The sequence below is a fragment of the Mobula hypostoma genome, chromosome 6 (genome assembly GCF_963921235.1).
Source record: "Mobula hypostoma chromosome 6, sMobHyp1.1, whole genome shotgun sequence".
NCBI classification, from domain to species: domain Eukaryota; kingdom Metazoa; phylum Chordata; class Chondrichthyes; order Myliobatiformes; family Myliobatidae; genus Mobula; species Mobula hypostoma.
Genome location: NC_086102.1, coordinates 180,274,108 through 180,297,660, shown reverse-complemented (window position 1 = coordinate 180,297,660; position 23,553 = coordinate 180,274,108). Strand labels below are relative to the sequence as shown.

Below are 23,553 nucleotides of genomic sequence, written 5' to 3'. Positions count from 1 at the left end.
GAGGTTAGCCATGTTCTAATTCTTAGCTCCTGTTAATTTCACCTTCTGTTCAGTCCCTTTTTTCGACCAGCCCTTCGTGATTATCTCTCATTATTCAAAGTAAGTTTATCAAAGTTCATGTATGTCATCATATACAACTCTGAGATTCATTTTCTTGTGGGCATACACAATAAATCTATAGAATAATAACCATAACAGGATCAATGAAAGAGTGCCCAAGTAGGGCGTTCAACCAGAGTGCAGAAGAGTCGATGCCTACAGAAGACACGGTACATCATTAAAGACCCCTCACACCCTTTCCATGAACTGTTTGTTCTTCTGCCATCAGGCAAACGTTACAGGAGCATCAAAACTAAAACCACAAGGCTACTAAACAGCTTCCTCCCACAGGCAGTCAGACTGCTAAATAGCTGCTCTACCTGACTCTGCTTTGGACACTTTTAACTCACACTGGACACTTATAACTTGATTTTAACTGACATGTGGCTGTTGTGTTTTACTATTTATTGTTATGTTTATTATTTAGTGTTGCGTTTGTTATGTTATGATTGCACTGCCCCTGAGAAACGCTGTCTCATTCTGCCCTGCAGAGCTGATGTACGGTTGGAATGACAATAAAGTTTTTTTGAATCTTTTGAATCTTTGAATCTTGAAAACAAACTGTGCAAGTACAAAAAGAATGAAATAATAATAAGTAAATATGCTATAAATATCGACAACATGAGATGAAGAGTCCGTTGGTTGTGGGAACATTTCAGCTGGGGCAAGTGAAGTTGAGTGAAGTTATCCCCTTTGGTTCAAGAGCTAAGTAGTTCTGGAAGCTCTGTAGGTTCCTAAATAACAGCTGAATGTCACTGATCTTTAAGTTCGACTGTTGCTCATCCCTCCTCTTCATTTTGGTCAAGAATCTTGAAATACATTTGAAGCTGTTGTATAAAGATCCTGCCTAAATGTATGTTGCTGAGTGAAAATATGAGAAGCAGTTATAGATCATTCAGACTGTTGGTTTACATGACCAACCATAGCAGGGATTCCCCACACACCCCTACCACTAACCGAGGGATCCGTGCACCCCAGGTTGGGACCACCGTCCCAAACAAAGGTGTTTTCCTTTCTGGAGAACTGTGGTGTCATCCTTCTATAGGACCTGTACTTACTCCAGGATCTGCATTTAATCTTTCATATTTGGAAATGGATGTGTCCCTAAGGAATTTTTCTGTCATTTCCAAATTGGGGAGAAAGTCTGTGAAAGATGGTAGGGAATTCTCTAATGTAATATCGATTTTTGGCTGTGTCTCAGTTGGTTAATGGGATGGTCATGGGAGGTCAAGCTGAACAACATCAAGAAAGAATTGTAAAAAGGGGCTGGAGATATTTATCCAGATTGTTGGAGCTTTCAGGCTTTGCCTTAGGCTGTTGCTGAAGGAGTGTCTATTAGTACCTTGAAAAAATTGGCTTAGCTCAGAATCCTGAAGCAGTAAGCAGGAAGCCTGTGTAGAAAAAAAAATTGAAACAAACCTTAATTTATTTGCAGGATTTGGGTGTTCGGATATTTCTTGCCTACTGCCTGTTACGCCGCTGGCGTTTAGGGCAGTAATGAATGTCCTCCATCTTGATGGGTGTTCAGAGCTTCCTTCATCACGGTCGTAGCTTCCTCTTGGTTTTGACTACTGTCAGTCATGCAAGTCCTGGGTGGAGACTCAGGAATACCGTTGCACTCAGATGTAGAAGAATTCTTTGTTGTTTCCTTAAAAATTTTGTTTTATCAGTCGGAGTTGATAACTCTGAGTTCAACCCCCGAACCTGGAAGGCTGGTGTATCACTCTTGAGCTGGTGTATCACTCTTGAGCTGGCCTCTACCCTTTGACCTGGCATGAATGACCGTACCAAGAGCCAAAGCATAAAGCCCCGACTCCAGCCAACATAGATCATTGAGGCACGCAAGTCTCCCAACTCTACGGCAGTGTTGATGTCCTCCTCCTGGAGGATTTCTGATATTACAAACATTTATTGCTGTTTTCTTTTTATTCATGATAAACTACTTTTTATTCATGATTGACTACTCGTGATAACGTGATGATTACTGAAGTCCCTCTGCAAGATCCCGACTTCCAGGATTTTGCCCCCACAATACTGAATCAGCTGAAGTATTATTTCAAAGACAGGGTGATGTTTGACTTGGTGAACTAGCAAGAGAGGCAGTAGGAATAATGTATTGGGTGGGGGTGGGAGAACAGAGCTGTCATAAACATCTTAGAATTATGCCAAGCACCATAAAGTCAGCAGATGCTGGAAATCCAAAGCAGAACACACACCAAATGCTGGAGGAACTCAGCAGGTCAGGCAGCATCTATGAAAATGAATAAAAATTTGATGTTTTGGGTCAAGACACTTCTTCAGAACTGGAGAAGAAAGGGAGGAGATGCCAGAATAAAAGTGTGGAGGAGGTGAAGGAGGACAGCTGGAAGGTGATAGGTGAAGCCAGGTAGGTGGGAAAGGTCAAGGGCCGGAGAAGAAGGAATCTGACTGGAGAGGAGAGTGAATAAAAGGAGAAAGGGAAGGAGGAGGAGGAGGAGGAGGAGACCAGGGGAAGTAATAGATAGGTGAGAAGAGGTAAAAGGTCAGGTTGGGGAATATAGGAAGTGGGAAGGGGGGTAGAATTTGTTTACCAGAAGGAGAAATCGATATTCATGCCATCAGGTTAGAGGCTGAACTGTGATGTGCCTGTAGACTGGAGAGTATATCATTGGGATAGTCATGGTATGTCAGTCAACTGCACTGCTTTAACCTAGGAAGGATTGAGCTTCTATAATTGGAGCTGCACTCATTGAGGTAGGTGGATGAGTGTCCAATTGCAGGGAGGTATGAGGTGCTCTGTTCAGTCAGTATGTGAGTCACTCTCTGCTCCTGGCCTGCTCTGACTCTCCTTCACTGGTTTTCAAAGATGGCATGTTGTAACTGGCCAAATAATATACCTAATTTATGTTTTATTTGTTTTATGAGCAAGCGAAGTTCAATGTGAGGAAAAAAAAATCAGAGATTGTTATTTCCTTTCATCCTGTTGAATGTTGCTGTACTTAGTAAATACTGTAATTTAATTTTCGAAGTTGCAATAATCTGCATCTTTGTGAAGGTTTGAAGGTGCTGATAGATGCTCTATCCGCGCCCGTGATGACCCTCAGTACAGCTGATAGCTTGATTAGTCCGATCAAGCAGGGAGACACACCCATATGCCCACACCCATATTTTATAAAAGTATCGATGTGGCTGGGGAGCATTTATAGCTGAGTTAGAAAAATTGGCTGGGGAAAGAGAATATGAGATGCCACTGGGATTCTGGGATCGATTATTCCTTCCCTCATTACAGATACGAACAACAGATGTTCTTATTTTACTGACAGACCTTCCCTGCAATTACGTCAGTATCTACTGCCAGGTTACCTTATGTTTTACCATTCTTATAATTAGTTGCATACTTAAAATTAATTATGTTCACAATGATTCTGGGTGTGCTGAGGGTAGAGTAAAGGAAGGTTGTTGCTATACTCTTGCAGATATGTTATAAAAGGATATTTTTAAACTGCAATTTCACTGTGGAAAATCCTACAAAGTAATGGAAACGTCCCAGTCCACTGTGAGAAAAGCACTGCCCCCATTGAGCATATTTAAACAGAACACTGTTGCAGGAAAGCAGCATCCATCATCAGGGACTCCCCCACCCTGCTCATGCTCTCTTTCCACTGCTGCCGTCAGAGAAGAAGGTACAGTCTTATAACACGCACCACCAGGTTCCGGAACAGTTATTACCCCTCAACCATCAGGCTCTTGAACCAGTAGGGATAACTTCATTCAACTTCACTTGCCCCATCATTGAAATGTTCCCACAACCTATGGACTCACTTTCAAGGGCTCTTCATCTCATGTTCTTGATATTTATGATCAGAGATGAAGGGAGCTAGGGCTTTACTGTTTGGAGGATGAGAGGAGACATGATAGAGGTATACAAGATATTAAGAGGAGTAGATGGAGTGGATAACCAGTGCCTCTTCCCCAGGGCACCACTGCTCAATACAAGGGGACATGGCTTTAAGGTAAGGGGTGGAAAGTTCAAGGGGGATATTAGAGGAAGGTTTTTTACTCAGAGAGTGGTTGGTGCGTGGAATGCACTGCCTGAGTCAGTGGTGGAGGCAGATACACTAGTGAAGTTTAAGAGACTACTGGACAGGTATATGGAGGAATTTAAGGTGGGGGCTTATATGGGAGGCAGGGTTTGAGGGTCGGCACAACATTGTGGGCTGAAGGGCCTGTAATGTTCTATGTTCTATGTTTATTGCTTATTTATATATTATTACTATTATTTCTCCTTTGTATTGACAGTTTGATGTCTTTTGCTCATGAGTTGTTTCTCTACCCAGTTGGGTGCAGACTTTCATTATGGTTATTGGATTTATTTGAGTATGCCCGCAAGAAAATAAATCTTCGGGTCTAATACGGTGATGAAGTTGTACTTTGATAATAAATTTTCTTTGAACTTTGAAGAGATTAAAAAGTTCATGAATAATTTTGATATTCACCTGGGAACTTGAGTGTGGGAGGATTTTAAAAAAAGATGTCTTTGGTATTATAACAGAGTTCTGCAAATGTACTGTTTCGGAGTCTGTAGTTAACTTGGTATAGAAACAATCTTTGTGGCAATCTTCAGTTGTCAAATACAGAAGTCCACTACTGTTTCAGGGATGTTTCAACTTTGATGTGAAGTTTATTGTGGTATTCAGTATTCATATAAACATTATCTAGTAATGGGTGGGTTGTTTTCATATTTTCTGTTCAACTTGAAAATAAACAGATGTACAAAATATTTCTAGTTTATTTTTCCAGATCAAAGAGAATAATGTCATAGGACTAGCAACACACGTTAAAAAAAAAGCTGGTGAACACAGCAGGCCAGGCAGCATCTCTACGAAGAGGTACAGTCGACGTTTTGGGCCAAGACCCTTCGTCAGGACTAACTGAAAGAAGAGCTAGTAAGAGATTTGAAAGTGGGAGGGGGAGGGGAAGATCTGAAATGATCTCTCCCTCCCCCTCCCCCTCCCACTTTCAAATCTCTTACTATCTCTTCTTTCAGTTAGTCCTGACGAAGGGTCTCGGCCCGAAACGTCAACTGTACCTCTTCCTATAGGTGCTGCCTGGCCTGCAGCATTTTTTATGTGTGTTACTTGAATCTCCAGCACCTGCAGATTTCCTCGTGTTTGCGTTTTTAAATGTCATAGGACTAATCATTTGTAATGCAATGTGCGGGCTATGATTAGTCAGGGCATGAAATGATACAGTGAGAAGGCAGGAGATTGGGCCTGAGGGAAAGCCATATGAAATGGTGGAGCAGACTCGATGGGCCAAATGGCCTAATTCTGCCCCTATATCTTGTCGTCTTATGGCTATTGCAAGGTTAATAATTAAGAATTTGCGTGGTAAATAATTAGGAGTTTGTTAGGATATGTGAACATTTGTTGAGGTGGCTTTTTTTTAAAGAGTACAGCTTTCTGATCGACATTGTGGATTTGTTGTGGAATCACTAGAGATACTCTAATTGCAGTTTGATGGAATGACATTTAGATCAGAGAATGCTGTTTAAATGGAACTAGCAGAAGCAAGGAGCCTATGTGTGCAGTGCAGATCAGTAAATGAGTCAGAGCTGGCTAGGCAAATGTCAGTGTGTGTGTGTGTGTGTGTGTGTGGTAAGGTGGGGGCGGGGTTGTGGAGAACCATTCCTTTTGAAACCCAGACGATCTCTTCAATGAGTGAAGGCTACAAAGAGGTTAAGCAAAACCAGAAGCAGCAGGGATCTGGTGAAAGACAGAAGGAGCAATAACCCGATGGTAAAACAGCAGCGCTGAATCTTGTGTTATGTCTAATGAGGGTTTCTTGCTTGGATGATGATACAACTTGCTTACTGTCTCCTAGAGTTCATCATTTCAGAGCAGTCGTTCGAACTTGAACAGTCAGTACGAATGAATACATTTGCATGGACTTTGCATGTTCATTTGAAAAGTTAGGGCATTTGCATTTGGTGTTGTCTTAGTCAAAGCAAAGGAGGGGCTGTTATATTTTGAAACTTCAAAACATTAAGCTATTTCTAAGGAAGATGTGGGAGTCGGAAATGCAGGTCTAATTTCGTGTTTACTTTAAGCAAAGCATACACGTGGTAGCGTGACGATGTACGCAATTCATGTGCTTTTGCATATAATCCGTAATTAATTATTTGAAAGAACAAGAATGCTTAATCAAAGAGTACTCGAATATTACTGAAATAGCAAATATATAACAGTGATTCTCAGAAGTTTTGCTTTAATATCAGGGAGAGTCTGATTTATTTTTACTTTTTTAAAAATTGAGATACTGCGTGGAGTAGGCTGTTCCAGAACTTCGAGCCGCGTCGCCCAGCAATCCCTCGGTTTAATCCTAGCCTAAACAGTGAATAATTTACAATGACCAATTAACCTTCCAACTGGTAGGTCTTTGGACTGTGGGAGGATACCAGAGTACCTGGAGGAAACCCATGTGGTCACGGGGAGAACCTACAAACTCCTTACAGGCAGCGGTGGGAATTGAACTCCCGGTCACCTGTACTGCAAAGCATTGTGCTAACTACTATGCCACTGTGCTGTCCTGTTTATAGTTTGCATCCTTTAACTAATATGTGTGCTTTGGCTCCACGGGTGTATTGTTGATTTTATTCGGTTTTCTTTTGCGGTTATTTGCATAAATGCAGCCCGAATTTAATCAACTGTTGAAATTATTCAGAGTAGAGAGTTGAGCTGCACTTTGCTTTGGAGTCATGTCAGTCTTCCACACCCGAAGTATATTCCAAGTTAAGTGTGGGAAAACAGATGTGCGACAACTCATCATTGAAATAAAGTCACTTAACTGGTGAAAGTGTCATATGGATAAGGACTTTCTTTCCTGTCTAGGGTGTTACCGTAGCAATGGAGTAGACATCAGATGAAACATACACTGTGAAAGTTTGAAAAAAGAAGTACTTTTTAATTTTTTTTTGCTTTGGTCCCTCTTTAAATAGCAAGTTGTTCTCTGGTTGTGTTTACTGTCATTTCTGTGGTTTGGAACAGCAGATTCACTTCTCCAAATCACAGCTATTCATGGCAAATTTTCTCTGACAACCAGCACTCTCCAGTGAATTTCAATAGCTGACATGAAAGAAAGATTGGCTCCATTTGTCACACGTGCATTGAAGCATGGAGTGAAATGTATGACTTGTGTCAAATCCATTCAGCGCGGATTGTTCTGGGCAGCTTGCAAGTGTCTTCGTGCTTTCAGCACCAAGACAAGACAGCATGCCCACGACTCACTAATCTTAGCTATACGTCTTTGGAATGTGGGAGGACACCAACGCGGTCACGGGCAGAACGTACAGACTCCTTGCAGTCTGCGATGGAAATCAAACCAAGGAGATGATCGTCGATTTCAGACGGTCTCAGCCTGAGCACACACCCCTCAGCATCAGTGGCTCCACAGTGGAGAGAGTGGAAAACATCAAGTTCCTTGGGGTGCAGATCTCGGACTATCTCATCCGGTCCAGGAACACCACTGGGATTGTGAAACGGGCCCAGCAGAGATTGCACTTTCTGAGGAAGCTTAAACAAGCATCACTCCCCACTAACATCTTAACTACATTCTACAGAGGCGTGGTTGAGAGTGTGCTGACCTTTTGCATCACAACCTGGTACTCCAGCTGCAGTGCTGTCGACAAAAAAGCCTTGCAGAGGGTGGTTTATTGGGGTCTCCCTACCTTCTGTCCAAGACCTCTTTCAGAGTCGATACCTCCAGAAGACACGGTACATCATTAAAGACCCCTCACACCCTCTCCATGAACTGTTTGTTCTTCTGCCATCAGGCAAACGTTACAGCAGCATCAAAACTAAAACCACAAGACTACTAAACAGCTTCCTCCCACAGGCAGTCAGACTGCGAAATAGCTGCTCTACCTGACTCTGCTTTGGACACTTTTAACTTGCGCTGGACACTTATAACTTGATTTTAACTGACATGTGGCTGTTGTGTTTTACTATTTATTGTTACGTTTATTATTTAGTGTTGCGTTTGTTATGTTATGATTGCACTGCCCCTGAGAAATGCTGTCTCATTCTGCCCTGCAGAGCTGATGTACGGTTAGAATGGCAATAAAGTTTTTTTGAATCTTTGAATCCTGCAACTGGCACTGTAAAGCGTGATGCCAGCCGCCATGTTATCATGCTGCCCTGCCATGACGTGACATGAGCTGGTTAGTCTCTGAAATATCAAACCGTGACTGGGACTTGAAGGTGTGACCTTTGGGTTTACAACCCACCTCTGTTCCATATGAGGTACTGAAAAATGAAAGGAAAAATCTTTTCTTGCACAGACTGTGGATCCCAAGTTCAAAGTTTAAATTAAATTTATTATCAAAGTACATAGATGTCACCTTATACAACCTTGAGTTTGTTTTGTTTGTATACACAGTAAATCCATGCAATAGAAACAGTGACAACTGGAAGATAAACCAATGTGTAAGTTGCAAATATGAAAGGAAAAAGGAACTAATAATAATGAATTAGCAATAAATATAGAGAACATGAGATAGAGTCCTTGAAGATGAGGTCAGAGGTTATGGGGACAGTTCAGTGATGTGGCAAGTGAAGTTAAGGGAAATGATCTGCTCTGGCTCAAGAGCCTGATGCTTCAAAAGTTTCCAAGGTTGAGGGGTAATGACTGTTTCTGAACGTGGTGATGTGAGTCCTGAGGCCCCCGTACCTTCTTCCTGATGGCAGTGATGAGGAAATAGCATGTCCTGGGTGGTGGGGGTCCTTGATGACTGATACTGCTCTCCATGTCGATGTGCTCAATAGTGGGGAGGGCTTTACCTGTGATGGACTGGGCTGTATCCACTACCTTTTGAAGGAGTTTCCATTCAAGGGCATTGATATTTCCATACCAGACCATGATGCAACCAGTCAAAATACAGTACTCTCCACCACACATCTATAGAAGCTTGTCAAAGTTGTAGATGTCATTGCAAATCTGATGCAAACTCCTAAGGAAGTGGAGGCGCTGCCTTGCTTTCTTCATAATTGCATTTATGTGCTGGGCTAGAAATGAGGTTGTTCTCCAGCGCCTTAACAAGATATCAACTACCTGACAACAGGCAAGTAGGTAATTAGTTATATCGTTGAATGACATTAGTTGACCTTGCGTTAGTGGTTGATTTGTTTTGAGCAAGTGAGGTGCAGAGTGCAACAATGAATAGTAATGATGGAAAAGGTCAGATTAGTATTACTACTTATGACTTGTTTTCATCAGCATGTGTACTCATAAATACCACAAACAAAAATGAAAAAAAAAACCAAGGGATAATCCTTCATGAATTATTGCTTTGTTTCCTGCCAGCAATGAATGTGAACTCTGTTTCACAGTATTTTTGTATAAGATATCTCAAATTTCATTTGGACATCTTTTCATGTGCGTTTTGCAAGGAAAGATTTGGTGTTGGTTACTGCGTATTATAGACTAATGTTTCACCAATAATTATTCTGATCTCTAAATACTGTCCAGGTGGAGTTTGCAGATTCTCCCTGTGACCACATGACCTTCCTCAGGATCTTTTAGTTTCTTGCCACATTCCAAATACAAGTCAGTCAGTCCATAGTATAATTGGCTCTGGTATATTGGTGATGGTGTAATTTGGGTGTTGAGAACGGGGGGGGGGTGGGGCGTGGGGAATAGGAGTAGTGTAAACAAGTGCTTGGTAGACTCAGTAGGTCAGAGACTGTCCTTGCATGAAATGTGACTGTAATTCTGTTTTGTATAATAGCCTGAGCTGCTGTTTCAGGTTAGTTAGTTAGTAATGGAATAAGGCTTGAATAGTTGAAATGAATCAAAAATCAAAGTAAAGTTAGTAGTGAGCCCTCCGTTGATCAGGGTCAACCATGGTTGTTGCGTCCTAGTTGTCTATGCACCCCAGGACAGTATGACATGGAGAGTAAGCTGTTGCCTAGGCAGCTGGCTCCCCCTCTCCACGGTGCTGCTGAATCCAAAGGAACGATAGAGACCGGTGTGATGTCCACCTCTGGTATCCAGCATTTTCATTATCCTTGTAATTCTACTTGTAATTCAGTGACATTCAATCATCATCATTATGTGCTGTGTTGTTTGATGTGGGCATTTAGCCCACAGTTTTCTGTTTTGTCCTCACTTGTCCCCACGCATTCTAACACATATCTAAAACCATCTCAGAAATTAGCAAAAGGAACTTGTGTTGTACTGTTCTAAATACCGTTACATATCACCATTGTGCGCTGTGTCATATGACGTCGGCCCTGTCGGTCTTTGATTGTTCTAAGCATATTTTTCTATAAAAGTGGTTTGCCATTGCATTCTTCTGGGCCGTGTCTTGACAAGATAGGTGACCCCAGCCATTACCAACCTCTTCAGAGATTGAATGCTTGACGTCAGTGGTCGCCTAACCAGGACTTGTGATATGCACCAGATGCTCATTCTACCATCCACCACCTGATCCCATGGTTTCACATGACTCTGATTGGGGGGGGGCAGGAGGGGAGGGGATAAGCAGGTGCTACACCTTGTCCAAGGGTGACCTGCAGGCTAGCAGAGGGAAGGACCACCTTACACCTCCTTTGGTAGAGATGTATTTCCTCCCCACCACCCATTGCTTCAATTATTCAATGTCATTGAATAGTAGAAGCATTGCAAATGGCGAAAGGAAATATATTAATATATTTATTGGTAGATTACAGTTTAAAGGAACAAGATCTTTTCCAGAGGCTGTGATATCTAAGCTCTCCTCAATTGCAGTGGCTAAGCATCACATTGTAAGTTTCCTGATTAAACTTGGCCACCAAAAATAAATGCAAATAACCTATATAATGCAAAGCAGGAGAGCTGGTCATTGGCTACAGAAAGGGAGGTGGTAGACATGCTGTGTTTGCATCAACAGTGCTGAAGCCCAGAGGGTTGAGAGTCTGCAAACCCCACCCGGACACCAGGAGAGATCAGAATAATTATTGGTAAAACATTAGTCTATAATACTCCTTAACCAACACCAGATTATTTTGATTGTACAATCTACCTCGTTTTGACTTTACACTTCACTGTCTGCCTGCACTGGACTTTACCTGTAACTGAAACACATTATTCTGCATTATTTTTCCCTTGTACTGATGTGAAGAAGTCCAAAGCAAAGTTTTTCACTGTACCTTTGTACATGTGACAATAACAAGCTAATTTATTCCCCCTTCTTCCCCCTTCCTTTCCAGTCCTGTAGAAAGACTCATTTCCATAGATCTGCCTGACCTGTTGAGTTCCTCCATCGTTTTGTGTGGGTTGCTTTGGAAGCTTTATTGTTCGTCAAAATAGTGTCGTGTCGCAGCTCTCCTGTGAAGGTTTTTTATTGTTCAATTACTCCTCTGATGTTTCCTTTAAATGCTCTAGAGCAAGGGTTCTTACCTGGGCCTTTTCATGCCCAGGTCCCTTTTGGTAGTCCCAGTGAAGCCTATGGGCCCCCTTTCAGAATAATGTATTTAAATATATGAAATAAAATACATATGATTACAAAATAAACAAACCAATTACATGGAAATACAGTTATCACAATATTAAAAAAGAGATTCTGATATAGTGAGATGTGTTTATTAATGCATTAAATAACAAGACTGTACATTTAAAATACTGGCAAGTTAATATTAAAATTTATTTTTAAAGCAATTGTGAAGACTTGTTGCTTCACTTGAATAAGAACATTAAACTGTGGGGTAGCCTTTGACAAAGCAACATGCATGTCATGTTGGGCATTCAATCACACAGGGCTGCCTGATAGTTGGCCAACTATGTCACACGAGTGTCTGCAGCGGGAAGACTGCGGTCACGTTCAATCTAACGGCTCATCTAATAACTACTGCAATTTTGAAATAGAGAAGTGTGCCGTAAACAATATTTTGAGATATTTGTAACAACTATAATATCTCAAAATATGTGTGATTTCTAATGGTGACAAAGTCACAGGTACTGCTAATACCACTGTGGTTTGTTGCCTACGTTCACCATTGAAAGAAATGCTAAACTTTGGTTAGAGGTTAGTGAAAATTTGTAAATTTGTTCCCATCCAACTTCACGGATCCCCTGGAATCTATCCATGGACCTCCAAGGGGTCCAGGTTAAGAACCCCTGCTCCAGAGAATCTCTCCATAGATTTGGAATTGTGAATCAAACAGAACTGGTGTGGTGATAGCTACTAATCAAAAAGTGCCTTAAATGTTACATACGTAAAGAAGCCTGTCCTAGTCCTTACCCAGCAGGTTGTGATGTAGAGAGAAGTGAGAATTTGAGGACTTTGGGTTGTATTGAGACAAGAATGGAGGAGGGAAGTGGGGTGCTGTCAGTCCCATAGCATGTTGAATTTCAAAGCACATTGTGGATGTTCTAGGACCGAATATGGGTAAATATATTAACTAATTAAAATGCCAATACAGTGAATTTTAATTCTAAATATACATTATGATTGTAATCAAATATATTGGAACATTAACTGTAAATTCAGTTCCTTGAAGACTTGTCAGTTGCTTTATTTTACTGGGAAGTTTGTATAAATCAGGTTTTTAGCATTGCTCAGTTTTTCCACCATGTGATTAGGCTCGCTGGTTTGGTACTTTATACGGTTTCCTTGCATCAGCTGGCACAGGCTTCTCTACGTATGTAATATTTAAGCCAGGATAACTTTTAGCTCTGCATTGCAAGTTAGTCATTGGCTTTGAGATTTCTATCTGGAAATTATTTTTCTTCAGCCAGTAACATACATCAAAACCAACATCTAGTTCCAACTGCAAGAGCTTGAGCTACCATCAGGTTCGAGTAAAAAGACTCAATAGAAGCGAGAGTACTTGGTGATATTTTCCAGAGATCCCTATAAAATACTAAACATAGGGACGTGGTGTTCCAGAAGGGGTGTGTCAATTCTAAATTTGTTTCAAAGACCTTGAAAATGTAATTGGAGTTAATGCACAAGCAAAGTTTATGTTCAGTATGCAATAGGTGAGCAGTTAAGAAAATTTCATCCTTGGAAAATGTGCCGTGCCATTGTTGTGTTCTGTTTATTAGATAACTGGGAACTATGCAGCTGGATATCTCTGTCTGGGGGGAAAAAATCAAGCCGTTAAAGAGGGTTGTGATGTGGACGGTTGAAGCCAAGGCATGTGACCACAAAAATATGTCATATGCCTCCATGACTAATATTGCCTGACTGTAATAAGAAAGGGAGTATTTTCTGACTGCTGGGAAGAATCTTGAAATTAATTTTCAGTGTATTGCTAAAACTGGATTGCATGGCTTGACTAAAAATACTTCTGGAAGTTCACTGATGTGACTAAAGTGACTAGTTGGCTTTAGTTCGTTGCATTGTTAAGAGAGATTTATTCTGTTTTTCATTGTTCTGTAGGATCAACAATATATTGTTATTGACTTTAGTTACATAACATATTAAAACAAAAGATTGCTTAAATCACCTCTGCTGCAGACTACAGTGGAGGCCACATCTGTGGGTATATTTAAGGCGGAAGTTGATAGTTTCCTGATCAGTCAGGGCATCAAAGAATATGGCGAGAAGGCAGGTGTATGGAGTTGAGTGGGATCCAGGACCAGCCATGATGGAATGGTGGAGCGGACTTGATGGGCTAAGTGGCCTAATTCTGCTGCTATGTCTTATGGTCTTATTATTTTGCTTAATACACAGAGCAAGTTATTCTGAAGTGCCTTTCAGACAGTACTGAATTAAAAAGCCCTAAAGAAAATATGCAGGGCTATCACCTCTGAATTAAGAACGGTGAAACGTACAGGTAAAATTGTTGTGTGAAGGATTAAAAGTATCACCACATATTAAAAATATGTTGGAAATGTTAGTGCTAGTTTTTTTTTCCATTGTGTAAAGTGTTTGTTACATGTATACCAGAATCAGGTTTAATATTACCAGCATATTGCCATGGAATTTGTCTTTTTGGCAGCAGTACGTTGCAATATATAAAAAAAATTAAAACTGAATTACAGTAAATATATATAAAATAGTTAAATTAATATTGCAAAAAAGTGGTGAGGTTCAACGTCCATTCAGAAATCGGATGGCAGAGGGGAAGAAGCTGTTCTTGAATCATTGAGTGTGTGTCTTCAGGCTCCTGTACCTGCTCCCTGGTGGTAGCGATGGCACAAGGGCATGACCTGGATTGTTGGGGTATATGTGATGGATGATGCCTTCTCGAGGCAATGGCTCTGTGAAGATGTCCTGGATGTCAAGGAAGCACATGATGGAGCTGACTGAGTTTGCAATTTCCTGCAGCTTCTTTCGATCCTGTTCAGCTCACCTCTCTCCTCCCTCCCCCCCCCGCCCCAACACGAGATGGTGTTGCAACCAGTTAGAATGCTCGCCACAATACATCTATAGGGATTTGTGAGTGTCTCTGGTGATATACCACGTCTCCTTAAACCCTTACTGAAATATAGCCGTTGTGGTGCCTTTTTAACCGCATCAATATGCTGATCCCACGATAGATCCTCAGAGTTGTTGACACCCAGGACCTTGAAATTGCTCGCACTTTCCACTTCTGATCCCTCCACAAGGACTGTTTGGTGTTCCCTTGCCTTACTTTTTCTGAAGTCCTCAATCAGTTCTTTAGTCTTAGTCATGTTGAGTGCAGAGTTGTTGTTGCGACACCGATGAACTATCTGATATATCTCGCTCCTGTACTCCTCCCTGACACCATCGGAAATTCTGTCAACAATAGTTGTGTCGTCATCAAATTTACAGGTGAGGTTTAAGCTGTGCCAAGCCGCACAGTCAATGGGTGTAGAGAGAGTAGAGCGGTGGGCATGAATCCCTGAGCTGTACCAGTGTTGAATGTTGGCAAGGTGAAGATCTTATTTCTGATGCACATGGAATGTGCTTTTCTGATGAGGATGCAGTTGCTGGGTGGTACAAAGGCCCTGGTTTTGAGGCTTTTTGATCAGAGCTGTAGGAATGATTGTGTTAAATGCTGGGCTGTAGTCAATAAACAGCAGCCTGATGTAAGTATTAGGATTGTCCCGGTGATCCAAATCTGCGCGAAGAGCCAATGAGGTTGTGGCAATAGGCAAATTACATTTGGCCCAGGTTTCAAATCAAAAGCTACCAAAAGATTTCTTGAGCTGTTGAAATTCAAGTTAACTTTACCATTTATAACTAATTCTCTGTGTACAGTTACTACAGAGCAAAATGGTAAATTCAACGTCAAATTCAAAAGTCAAAGTTCAAGTAAATTTATTATCAAAGTATATATGTCACAAAATGCAACCCCGAAATTTATTTTATTGTGGGCATACTCAATAAATAAGCCAGCCAGCGGTGTAGTGGGATCCACGGTAGATGTCTTGATGTCCTGACGAAGGGTTCCGGCCCGAAACGTTGACTGATCGTTTCCACGGATGCTGCCCGACCTGCTGAGTTCCTCCAGCGTGTTGTGAGTGCTGCTTTGACTCCAGCATCTGCAGAGTATTTTGTGTTTAGACGTCGAGACGAGTGGCCCCGGGTTCGATTCCAGCTGGCTGCTTGCTCACTTTCCATTCGTGCTGGGTTGAGCCTCAAGCTAGCAACTCGACCTCATTTAGAAAAAAGCCAGACAAATGTTAACTAAATGGACCATGATGCAGACAGGAATAACAACAATACCCAATAAATCCAAAATAGAATAATCACCATAATAGATTCAATGAAAGACTGCACCAACGTGGGTGTTCAACCAGTGTGGAAAGACAACAAATTGTCCAAATACAAAAAGAAATAAATAATAATAAATAAGCAATAAATATTAAGAACATGAGATGAAGAGCCCTTGAAACTGAGTCCGTAAATCGTGGGAACATGTCAATGATGGGGCAAGTGGAGTTGAGTGAAATTATCCTCTGTGGCTCAAGAGCCTGATGGTTGAGGGGTAGTAACTGTTCCTGAACCTGGTGCTGTGAGTCCTGAGTCTCCTGTACCACCTTCCTGATGGCGGCGGCAGCAGCAAGAAAAGAGCAAGTCCTGGGTGGTGGCAGTCCTTGATGAGTGATGCTGATTCCTGCGACAGCGCTCCGTGCAGATGTGCTCGAGTGGGGAGGGCTTTGCCTGTGATGGACTTCTGTGATGTCCACTTCTTTTTGTTCCCTAATGCAGGTTAAAGACAATGCTGTATATTTGCTTTATCTGACCTTAGTTCCAAATGGTTTAATTATTGTATTAAGCACGTACGTTACTGCAACGTACAAGCTAACCATCCCAAGTCACTGAATCATGGCTGAAGGAAGATTACAGCTGCGAGCTTAATGTCTAACAATACACGTTGAATACAAAGGACAGGCAGGAAGGCGGAGGGTAAAAAAGGAAATGAAATCATTAGGAAGAGGTGACATGGGGGTTGGAAGGTGTTGAATCATTGTGAATAGAGATAAGGAATTGCAAGGGTAAAAGACCCTGAAGGGAGTTGTTTACAGACCCCCAAACAGTAGTAAAGATGTGGTCTACAAATTACAACATGAGGTAGAAACTGTGTGCCAAAAGGGCAATTTTACAATAGTCATGGTGGATTTCAGTATGCAGGTAGATTTGGAAAGTTAGATTGGTGCTGGATTCCAGCAGGGGCTATTTCTAGAGTACTTATGGGATGGCTTTTTAGAGCAGCTTGTGGTTGAGTCCACTAGGCGATCAGCTATTCTGGATTGGGTGTTTTACAATGAACCGGAAATGATTAGAGAGCTTAAGGTAAAAGAACCCTAAAGGGAAGGTGATCATAATATGTTCAAATTCACACTGAAGCTTGAGAAGGTGAAGCTAAAGTCAGATGCATTAGGCGGGAGGAGAAGATGGCGGCACGACGCAGCTCGCAGCGGCCACTCCGGTGAATGATGTCTGTTATCTGTCAAGTAGGGTGCCGTGCACAATCCTGATTCGATGGAGACAGACGTGAGAGCTCGGAGGAACATCTGTGAAACTTCAGAAATGCCTGTTTCGCTGCCGCTGCTGCTGTGTGATCCAAAATCTCCGGAGGGGAAGGCCCCGAGTCCTCGGCTTTGCTTGTTGCTCGGCGGCTGGGGCGGGGTCGAAGCTCTCGGCAGAGATGGTGCTCGGTACTCAGTGTCAGGGGGCTGGTCGGAGGCTTGAAGTTTTCGGACAGATTCCGAGTCGGCTGCGGTCGGGTGCTTCCAATGCATCGGCAACTTTTCGGAGCTTGGAGTTCATGGCAGGGAGAGTTTCTCCCTTCTATGGTCTGCGTGAAATGATGGGGCTATTGGGACTTGAGACTTTTTTTTTAACCGTGCCCATGGTCTGCTCTTTATCAGATTACAGTATTGCTTTGCACTGTTGTGACTATATGTTATAATTATGTGGTTTTGTCAGTTTTAGTCTTTGTTTGTCTTGTGTTTCTGTGATATCTTTATGGAGGAACATTGTATCATTTTTTAATGGCCAGGGTCACCTGTCTTGTAAAGACACTGCCCAGAAGAAGGCATGGCAAGCCACTTTTGCAGAAAGAATTACCAAGGACAATTATCGTCATGCAACACAACACTTGATGATGATGGTGAATTAAGGGAATATACGAAGGTAGGGCGGTGGATGCTGTTCACATGCACCTTCATAAGGCCTTAATTGAGGTCCGGCCTGGCAGTTATATAAGACTTTGATAGGCTGCACTGAGGTTTTTGTAGGATCTTGGTCACCCTCTCATAGGAAAGATATTGTCAAGGGGAAAGGGTGCTGAACAGATCTACGAAGATGCTGCCTGGACTAGGGGGCTGAATTATAGGGAGAGGTTGGCCATGCTGAATCTTTATTCTCTGAAGCACTGAAAATGAGGGGTAGCCATTCAGAAGTTTATAAAATTCTGAGGGGTATGGATAAGGTCTTAGTCTTTTGCCCAGAGTTGAGATGCCCAGAACTAGAAGGGACAGATATAAGAGGGGAAAGATTCAAAACAGTCTTGAGAGGTAATTTCTGTTAAAAGAGAATGAACACCTGGAATTAGCTGCCAGAGGAAGTAGTTGAGATCGGTGGTTGCAAAATTTAAGAGGCATTTTGAAGGGTATACGGGGGCAGGGGGTGGGTTGTGGTGAGTTCTGGGCCAAAAGCGGCAACTGGGACTAGTAGAGAGCTTGCTGAGGTTGGTGTGGGCCAAAGAGCCACAGGGCCTGGTCCCATGCTGTCACTCTGAGCTGTCACTTAACTGGACTACTGAGCATTAGGATGCACTGGATGATAGGATTGGGGATTGGCACAAGTTAGTACAGAGCCGTTAATCTCAGGTTTGTTCGTACTACAAGCCTTATTCTCTACAAATCTCCTCAGAAATTGTTGTTAATTAATTAATTTTGGGCAATTGTGATCACAATTCTATCTCCTTTACCATAGCATTGGAGAGGGATAGGAACAGACAAGTTAGGAAAGTGTTTAATTGGAGTAAGGGGAAATATGAAGCCATCAGGCAGGAACTTGGAAGCATAAATAGGGAACAGATGTTCTCAGGGAAATGTACGGCTGAAATGTGGCAGATGTTCAGGGGATATTTGCATGGTGTTCTGCATAGGTACGTTCCAATGAGACAGGGAAGGGATGGTAGGGTACAGGAACCGTGGTGTACAAAGGCTGTTGAAAATCTAGTCAAGAAGAAAGGAAAAGCTTACAAAAGGTTCAAAAAACTAGGTAGTGATAGAGATCTAGCAGATTATGAGGCTAGCAGGAAAGAGCTTAAGAATGAAATTAGAAGAGCCAGAAGGGGCTATGTGAAGGCCTTGGCGAGTGGGATTAAGGAAAACCCCAAGGCATTCTACAAGTACGTGAACAGCAAGAGGATAAGACATGAGAGAATAGGACCAATCAAGTGTGACAGTAGAAAAGTGTGTATGGAACCAGAGGAGATAGCAGAGGTACCTAATGAATACTTTGCTTCAGTGTTCACTACGGAAAAGACTCTTGGCGATTGTAGGGATGGCTTACAGCAGATTGAAAAGCTTGGGCATATAGACATGAAGGAAAAGGATGTGGTGGAGCTTTGGAAAGCATCAATTTGGATAAGTTTCCGGGACTGGATGAGATGTACCCCAGACTACAGTGGGAGGCAAGGGAGGAGATTGCTGAGCCTCTGGCAATGATCTTTGCATCATTAATGGGAGTGGGAGAGGTTCCAGAAGATTGAAGGGTTGCAGATGTTGTTCCCTTATTCAAGAAAGGGTGTAGAGATAGCCCAGGAAATTATAGTCCAGTGAGTCTTACTTCAGTGGTTGGTAAGTTGATGGAAAAGATCCTGAGAGGCAGGATTTATGAACATTTGGAGAAGCATAATATGACTATGAATAGTCAGCATGGCTTTGTGAAAGATAAGTTGTGCCTTACGAGCCTGATTGAATTTTTTGAGGATGTGACTAAACACATTGATGAAGGTAGATGTATATATGGATTTCAGCAAGGCATTTGATAAAGTACCCCATGCCAGGCTTATTGAGAAAGAAAGGAGGCATGGGATCCAAGTGGACCTTGCTTTGTGGATCCAGAATTGGCTTGCTCACAGAATTGAAAAGGTGGTTGTAGACAAGTCATGGAGGTTGGTGACCAGTGGTGTGCCTCAGGGATCTGTTCTGGGACCCCTTTTCTTCGTGATGTTTTTAAATGACCTGGATGAGTAGGTTGAGGGATGGGTTAGTAAATTTGCCGATGACAAAGGTTGGGGGTGTTGTGGAGAGTGTGGAGAGTTTTCAGAGGTTACAGCGGGACATCGATAGGATGCGAAACTGGGCTGAGAAGTGGCAGATGGAGTTCAACCCAGATAAGTGTGAGGTGGTTCATTTTGGTAGGTCAAATATAATGGTAGAATATAGTACTAATGGTAAGACTCCTGACAGTGTGGAGGATCAGAGCGATCTTGGGGTCTGAGTCCATAGGACACTCAAAGCTGCTGTGCAGGTTGACTCTGGTTAAGAAGGCATATGGTGTATCGGCCTTCATCAACTGTGGGATTGAGTTCAAGGGCCGAGAGGTAATGTTACAGCTATATAGGACCCACTTGGAGTACTGTGCTCAGTTCTGCTGACCTTACTACAGGAAGGGTGTGGAAACTATAGAAAGGGTGCAGAGGAGATTTATAAGGATGTTGCCTGAATTGGGGACCATGCCTTATGAAAATAGGTTGAGTGAACTTGGTTTTTCTCCTTGGAGCAGCGGAGGATGAGAGGTGACCTGATAGAGGTGTACAAGATGATTAGAGGCATTGATCATGTGGATAGTCAGAGGCTTTTTCCCAGAGCTGAAATGGCTAGAATGAGAAGGCACAGTTTTAAGGTGCTTGGAAGTAGGTACAGAGGTGATGTCAAGAGTAAGTCTTTTACGCAGAGAGTGGTGAGTGTGTGGAAAGGGCTGCCAGCGATAGTGGTGGAGGTGGATACGATGGAGTCTTTTAAGAGACTCCTGGACAGGTACATGGAGCTTAGAAAAGTAGAGGGCTATGGGTAACCCTAGGTAATTTCTAAAGTATGTGTTCGGCACAGCAATGTGGGCTGAAGGGCCTGTATTGTGCTGTAGGTTTTCTATGTTTCTAATTTAGAGATACAGCGTGGAATTGGCTCTTCATGCTCTTCGAGCCATGCTGCCCCAGCAGCTCCTGACAGCCCTGATTTAAGTCTCACAGGACAATTTACAGTGACCTACCTGGTACTACTTTGGACTGTGGGAGGAAACCGGACACTTGGGGAAACCCACAGGGAGGACGGACAGGGACTCCCTGCAGATGAAGCCAGACGCCCCAAGCTGTAATAGTATCGCGCTAATCACTATGCTACCGTGAAAAAGGCAATCATTTGACGACATGTAATGTAGTCAAACTGCCAGTCCTGACGGAGGGTCTCGGCCCGAAACGTCGACTGTACCTCTTCCTATAGATGCTGCCTGGCCTGCTGCGTTCACCAGCAACTTTTATGTGTGTTGCAGAAAGTGAATCTATATTGTTATGAAGTGCAGTTTAAAAAAAAAGAACTTACTTTGAGCCATAAGCTGCAAAAAAACACACGGTAGATCGGGCAGCATCTATTGAGTTGCAGAGATTGTCAGCATTTCAGGTTGAAATCCTTCATCTGGACTGTACAGATTTCTACTGGCCCGATGGGAATCATGCAATTTGTCGTAAATTATTTTTAAATAAACATTTCCGAAGAGAGGGGCGACGATGGTTACAAATCGAACCAAAGGGATGAACCTCACTCTCCGAACTTCACTCTCCTCATCACTGAAATGTTCCCACAACCGATGGACTCAGTTTCAAGGACTCTTCATCTCATGTTTTCCATATTTATTGCTTATTTATTATTTATTACATCTTTTTTTTTGTATTTGCACAGTTTGTTGTCTTCTGCACACTGGTTGAATGCCCGACTTGGGCGTTCTTTCATTAATTCTGTTATGGTTACTGTTCCATTGCGTTTGCCTTCAAGAAAATGAATCTCAGGGTTGTGTATGGTGACATATATGTTGCTTAAGGTTGTTACAGCCAGGGGCGGTAGTGGCAATAAGCTCCCATTACCTAGTAAATGCTCCCAATGGCGTGCGCCTCAAATAGCCTCTGACAACCAAGTCCAGCTCCTGGCCTTCACATGTGGCTTAGCTACTAAGCCTGGCGGAACCCTTTGTACTGACAGGAGAAGGGGCAAAGGCGGGTTACTGGTGGCTTAAAACCAGTCACTTCAGTCAGATGGGGCCCGTCAGCCGTGGCTGGCAGCTCATCTACGAGAAGGAAAACTCCAAACTCAAACTTCCGTTGCCTTGTGGCTATACCCACTCATGGGGAAGGCTTTGGGATTAAACCCTGAGAGAAAGTTCAGGAGCTGGAGTCCGTTTGTTGTGTTCAATGTAGACTGGCAACTCCTGTGACGCTGCTGGTGTGAAACTGTTGGTCTCTGCCATCCCCTTCGTCTCATCAGATGTGAGGAGAGGGTGAGCTTGCTCTCCGTATTGTACTACCCTGGCTTGCTTTTCTAGACAGCTAGGATGCCACGTGGACAGAGGCCTCATTTGTATGTACTTTGATAATAAAAATTCTTTTGAACTTTGGAATTTAATTGCTTTTATCAGTTAGTTAATACTGTACTTGTTTTATTTGTTGAAAATGTTTTGAGCCACAGTTAAACAGTTTATTTGCTGTAGCTTATTTCTCAACAACTTAAATTCAGCTTCCTGTCTGATTTTTTTTTTAAAAAATTGATCATTCCTTTCATTTTAACTTCCATTTCTACTTCCCGAACTGCATTTGCAATTCTGCATTGCTTTTTCGTAATTAACTACGTATAGAGACAAGAATGAGAAAAATGTGCTTTCCCACTGGGCTTCTTATGACCTTTGTTTCTTGGTCTTTTTGCTTTTCACCCTCTAGCTGTTCCGTGACTCATAGTTCTCTTTGTTTGTGCTTTCACAGTGTGCTTTCTGTCTGGACATAACCACGGATCTGTGTTGCTCTCTGAAACTTGTTTTGCTCTCTGGTAACGTTCAGAGTCCTGATATACAACTGTATTTTTTTTCTCCACCCATAAATGGCAAAGGATTACTGTTACTCTTACATCCACGTGCCTTCCAGAACTTCAGGTAAGAAATACGGCCACTTGGTTTGTTGTATCAACCACAGAGATGTGTAGACTTCCTCTCTGCTTGGCAGTCCTTGGGCCACAAGTCAGCACTCTTGTCTAACTCAAGAGTTCCCATCATGGGGTCCATGGAACCCTTGCTTAATGGTATTGTTCCATGGCATAAAAAATGTTGGCAATCTATAACCTAACCGTTTATTACCTGATGGTGATAAGAACTGACAGCTTCCCATTTCTAGTCCATTAATAGTATTAATGCCAAGCTTTCTCATTGACCACCACTGAAACACATTCAAGATCCAAGGTACATTTATTATCAAAGCATGCATGCAGTATACAACCCTGAGATTCTTCTTCCATGAGACAGCCGTGACTCCCAAGAAAGAACACCTTGGGACCCATTCAAAGAAACCCCCAGCACGCGAAACGTAAAAAAAAAGAACAAATCACTCAAATGGCAAAAAAAAAATGAGCAATAAACACAGAATGCAAAACACCAAACCACAAACCATCGAAACAGTCCAGGCATATTCTGTTCAATCTAGGTCTGTGTTGTATATTAACTTCAGGCTGTAGAGCCAGTTCACCATGATCAAAATTGCACAAAATAACAACAAAACAGGAGCAACCGGAAACACATCAGAACATGAGCGACAGAGCCCAATCCACAAACCGCATCAGTGAAACCTTGCCCAAGATCCGGGACTCCGGCAGCATCGAGAATGTTCGAACACAGAGACTTTGTTCCGGGAGCAATAGACGAGAGGGAAAGAGAGACCGTCACGTGGAGACATCTTCGTCCGGCAGCAGAGATTGAGAGAGAGAGAGAGAGAGAGATTTTGCAGACACCTTAGACACCTTCCTCCGGCA

General features: G+C 42.5%; 1 protein-coding gene across 3 annotated transcripts in view; it reads left to right on the top strand.

The window, feature by feature from the left end:
• cobll1b (cordon-bleu WH2 repeat protein-like 1b) overlaps positions 1-23,553 on the top strand; it is a 197,316-nt gene that overhangs the window by 7,556 nt on the left and 166,207 nt on the right. Inside the window, exon 2 of one of the 3 annotated variants that reach the window (XM_063052344.1) lies at positions 22,518-22,684. The exons of the other annotated variants lie outside the window; for them this stretch is intronic. The gene's annotated coding sequence lies outside the window, so the exon portion shown is untranslated. The remainder of the gene's footprint in view (positions 1-22,517; positions 22,685-23,553) is intronic. 3 annotated transcript variants of the gene reach the window in all.